The sequence below is a fragment of the Sesamum indicum genome, linkage group LG3, assembly GCF_026168435.1.
Source record: "Sesamum indicum cultivar Baizhima isolate 11 linkage group LG3, ASM2616843v1, whole genome shotgun sequence".
Lineage (NCBI taxonomy): Eukaryota > Viridiplantae > Streptophyta > Magnoliopsida > Lamiales > Pedaliaceae > Sesamum > Sesamum indicum.
In genome coordinates, this window is record NC_142659.1 from 19,190,733 (window position 1) to 19,196,320 (window position 5,588).

The 5,588-nt window shown below is 40.3% G+C and overlaps 1 non-coding gene across 1 annotated transcript; it reads left to right on the top strand.

Annotated features, from left to right (window-relative positions):
- Nucleotides 1–3,197: 3,197 nt before the first annotated feature.
- Nucleotides 3,198–3,269, top strand: TRNAW-CCA (transfer RNA tryptophan (anticodon CCA)). The gene has a single exon. It is a non-coding gene; the product is annotated as a tRNA-Trp (tRNA).
- The last annotated feature ends 2,319 nt before the right edge of the window (nucleotides 3,270–5,588 follow it).

Genomic DNA, 5,588 nt, shown 5'->3' on the forward strand with positions numbered 1-5,588 from the left:
AAATTAAGGGTGAACTTGCAAAGTCACACAAAACACCACTCAAGAAAGTAGTAGAATTTATTATGAATTAATTCTAGAGGAATAAATTAATTTAACGACTTTAAATTAATGCAAAAGATTAAATGATTTTATTTAAATAGGAGAATCCATGTGATGGGAAGCCCAAGATTTAATTAATAAGATTAATTAAATTTGGTTGAGGTTCTATCCATTTAATTGGATCGGATGAATTAATTAATATGAGCAGCAAATTAGAGCTTAGACTTGATAAATTAATGAGATTAAATAAATCGAGTTAGGCTCAATTATTTGATTGAATTAATTAGGCAAAATTGCAAAATTAGTCCTGTATATTAGGGGGGTGGCAAAATTGGTCCCCTAGCTATGAGACTGGCAATTTTAGTCCTTTATGTTTAAAATTTGTAGCAATTTCGGTCCTTCTGGCCAAAAGTGATCGAAAATTAACAAATCAAATTGGGGATTAGGGTTTCGGCGACAAATGGACATTACTACACAGGTAGCATCCTACGTGGATGCTGACGTAATAAAAGAAAGATTAACCATCACCCACCACCACCAAGCCGGTCGCCGGAATTTTTTTTTCGGCGCGTCTCCGGCCACGCGTACCACCACTAAACTCACCATCCTACGCTGATTCCAACCCTATAGCATGTGTTTCAATCAGAGTTCAAACATGCCCCCAATTGTTGATTATAGTCTTATCCTAAAACCTAGATTTATTTTCTTTCTCTTCTCGATTCACCGCCGTCCGACCTACCCACTGTTCGAGACCACCACCAATCAACTCCCCATCCTCCGGCGAGTTGATTGCACCCAAGCCCATCCATTTTCATCAACTATTCGGTCGGTTCTCTTCATTTTTATTTTCGTCACTTTTTCTCCGCGCCCACCATTGATTTTTCCGTCATATCTCCGTCACCAGCGATTATCTGGTTGGCGGACCAACACCTTTGTGTTCGCTCCCCATGGCGCACACATTCCTCCGATCAGTTTCCGTCAACGTTACATCCACGACTTCTCCTTAATGTTTTATTTTAGTGGCAATTTTAGTCCTATATGTTTTAATTTAGTAGCAATTTTGGTCCTTCCGACCAGAATTACCAGTCAGCAGCCATGTAAGATGTCACGTGTTTAAGTAGAGACTAGTTGGCAACTGAAACCCTAAGCCCCAATTTTTCCGGCTAATTTTTGGGTAATTTTGGCCGGAAGGACCAAAATTGTCACTAAATGAAAACATATAGGACTAAAATTGCCAGTTCAGTAGTTGCAGGATTAATTTTGCCACCCCCCTATACTTACAGGACTAATTTTGCAATTTTGCCAATTAATTAATTAGCCTATGGGCTAGGATTTATTTGATGAAATCAAATAAATCCCACTTGGGCTTTGAAATTAATTCTATAGAGACCCAATAGGGTTTAATTTATTTTGAATTAAGCTGAGTAAGCTATATATATATGTAGCCCTAACTTGAATATATATATATATATACTTATATAATATATATATATATATATATGTATATATATATGAGGGTGTAAGGATGAAGGAGTTATTACTTGAATACTTGTAGTACTAGTAGGTAATGTACTATGGGGAAACCCATTATACCTATTTTTTTTACTACACATGCAGTATATACATGTATAATACAACAAGCACATGAGATATTTCTTGTTTGTGCATATACTGTATAGGCTTGTGTATATGTTATTCTGGATATGATACAAAAGACAAAAATCCTCATTATCTCGACAACTCTCTTCTTCCCATCTTTTATCTCTATTCTCTCGTTCTTCTTAAATTAGTTTTAAGTTAGGTCAAGGTTCTCTTAAATTTGATATAGTATGCTAATAGTATAATAAAGTCTCTTATACTACATACGTCTTACGTCTAGTAAGTTCTTTTGTACACCACATTGTGTAGTGAGTGTTCAACATAGAGAAAACTCCATTGATCTTTTCGTGGCATACTGTTGGAGTAGAAAAACTTGAAGAAAGTGTTCAAATCGATAAGATAAAATTTCGTGATTATATTTTCGTCACTCTATGTCACAATAGGCATTTGTTTTGTTTCAAGCTTCCTCTCTACTTGTTGAGTGCCAAACGCCAGGGATTAAGGGACTAATTCTCTTTAATTTAGAATTTAACTATGCTTATTTCATGGTTTGTTTGGAATCCTTGATTGTCGAACCTCTTCCTCTTTCCTTTACCCTCGTCTTGCGGTGTAATAGTACTCAAAGTGCTAGCAATAGTTGACGATGTCTTAGCTTTCTTCCTCTCCTGTTGTCTGGCTACCTTGCCTTTCGCTATTAAGGTCGAACCCTCTTATATTGATACTGATGATGCAGACTTTACAAGTATTATCTCATACTGAACCAACATATTTATCAACTTATGAAAGTCTTTATTCAGCCTATCATGTTAAAGTTAACAATAAATGGGTCAAAGGAGGGATGAAGAAACTGTGGGGTCATGTCGATGTGCGTCTCCTTCTCGAGATCAGCCTCGTGGCCCTTAAGTTTCCCCACAAGGGATAATATCTTGACCCCATGCTCTTGGACAAATGATCCCTCACTCATGTAAGCATTGAAAAATGCAAAGACTCCAAATAATAAGGACTATTTATTTCAACTCCAGTAGTCCAACACAAACCTTGCACTATTGGAGTGGGAGTGGGAGAGTGATGATGCTTTCATTTCCAAGCCCAAGATCCAATACAGCCAAAGCCCAAACGGAGACGAGGCTCCCATTCATTCAACCCAACATGCCCAATACCCTACTCCATGGCAAAATCGCAGACAACAAAGGCTCCAATCCTTCCTACTGCCCGACTGACGAGGCAACGCCCATAACAAAAGGCCCACTCAACAAACCCAAATACCAAAAAATAAATTTATAAGTATCTCTCATTACAAACATGGAAATGCACTTGATCATATTATCAGAAGATTAAAAGTGAATTTGCATCTATCTTCAAGCCACATTGGCAAAAACCGAAACTGACTGTGTACTATACGTAGTAAATTAAGTTACTGTAGTATTTAATTGTTTTATTTTAATAATTAATTTTCCTAGTGTTTAAGAGTAAATTACTGTATTTTCCTAAAAGAATTAACGGACAACAGAGAAGATTTGGTATACTACTATCGAAATGAGATGATCAAGAAGGCAAAGGGATCCGTGGCGCAATGGTAGCGCGTCTGACTCCAGATCAGAAGGTTGCGTGTTCGATTCACGTCGGGTTCAAATCCCCTAACCATTACCCTTGATTTTTGTTGTGCTTACTACTTGGTACTTGAGCAAATCTCAGACGAAGACTCGGACAACTCTGTCCCAAAAAAATAATCATCGAAAAACCATTTCAAACCAAATTCCTAACGAAAATCGACTCTATATATGGGACGATTTTAAATGTCATTCCAAATTTTATGACGCATTTCCAAATTGTTGAAGCCTAGAAAAATGTATGTCCAATAAAACTAACAACGTCCGGAAAGCCGATGGAAAATTGCAATTTCGTTAATCATCTATTGGATGCATTTTTCCACTACTTCTGTGTCCGTCAGAAAACTTTTCTAACGAATTGATTTTCTATTGGTAAACCGTCGGGAATTCCATTGGAGAAATTGTCAGATAGAATAATAATTAAACTTAAATGCACAATAGTATAAATTCTAATACAACTAAAAGTTTCTTATATTATTATGAATGCCAAGTTCCAACCACAACAACATTTAAAGAAAAACGCAATAGAAAGGGAGAGGGAAAAGGGGGGGTTGCTCGGTGATGCCCGGGTGTCACTGTCGGGCATGCCATGCAGGATCAAGGCAGGATGTTAGCATATCGAATGGGCCTCGGACTTATGATGCGGTCCTACTCGGGCAAGGCATAAAAGACGGTCACGACGAAGGCGTGCGCCGAGTGAGCATTGGGCATGAAACGGGTGTTACGGGTGCATGGGGAGCGCCGTAATGTCGAGGCGGAGCAAGGATGCTCCTTGCCATCGAGGAATGCATCGGCGGGTTCCGAAATTGTGGGCGAGACGCATGGTGGCAAACTAACTAGTCGGGTTCGGCTGCTAAGAGACACTAAGGCGTGCGTGCCTAGAACCTCGACGAATATGGGCATTTTGGATAGGCAAGCGCAAGGGTAGTCGATGCCGCGCAGAGATGCGTTCAGTTATCATGCTAGCGAGCTTCAGTGTCGAAGACACGCAACGGACAGTCGGTAAACTCTAAGATGTGCGAAGGCTGGTCGAAGGTTGGGTGTAACCTGAGACACCACACGGGCGAAAAGTATGTTCCGCTGCGAGACAGAAGAGTCCGCCCGTGACAGTTGCTATCAAAGCCCTGATAATCCCGGGCTCTTGAAGGAGAGTTATGCCCAGTTGAAGATCTGGCACATCAGCACTACGTCAGGTAGAGGCGAGTTAGGTTGAGACCGTCAGTTGAGACAAGATCAGACCGAATTATGGCATAGTTGTATTGGTTTGTTGCCATGGGCTTTAAAATGCTTCAGTGAGCCGATTGTGAAACGGTATGATTTTGGGGATGTCTACCACAGAGATTATGTTGGGTAGAGTTTTTTTGTGCCCGTTTGGGCTGCTTCAGAGAGCAAGCGGCTACGGTGCAACTTCGTTATTATTGGTTGGGTGTGTGTCGCAGATATGTTGAGCGAGCTGTCAACCGTGGTCCGAAAAATTTTTTCTGGGCTAAATGATAATCCAATTTTCAGAATTCATCTTGGCGTCCCTGAGCGAGAAGGGGACATGCCAATGCGTCGGGTGGACTGCGAGAGCCACGATTGCGAGATAAGCAACCATGTGTTTGGAACTACCGCAAGTCAGGAGGTGATCAAGGCGTTGAGGCCGTTTCGGGTGGGTGAAATGCCACCTTGTGTGGAGAGTGGTGGATGAAGGGTCACTTCTCGTTCAAGTTTGAGGAATCTTCCAAGGGGAAGTATGAGCTTAATGTTGAGGTGCTAAGGCACAATTGCACATGTGATGCTTGCAACAAGCTACCCTTGGGGGTGTGAGGAATGAATGTTGAGACCCCTTCCTTTTGTGGGTTGTCAGAATGAGCCGTATTTGGCCGAGCAGAATTGTGCGATGAAGTGTTGTTTTGATAGATGATGGTGCGTCTAGAGGAAAAATGGCACGCTTCAAGAACCAAGGGGGATAAGCATCGATTATGTGAAGATATTTATAACAAATCATCAGAGACTTTGCTTATTTAAGACACCTTCAAGATATTTAAGACACCTTCAAGAATTGCTTATTCAAGATCTCCTCAAAGACCTTGATGTTTTATCATCCAAACTAAATATCCAAGGTTTTGGATGGGGATCTCCATACCACCTGCGGGGACCTTGTTTGTCACTATCAAGTACTAACATGTATGGCACACTGCTCAATCCAAATTACATTTAGATAAAGGGTGCACATGAACTCATAAAATTAGACCGACAACTACAAAATATTAGCTCCTCAGTTAAGTACAACTTTTGCTACCCCATTATTACATTTCTCTCTTTGAGAACTCTAATCCTAACACTGACTTGAGCACC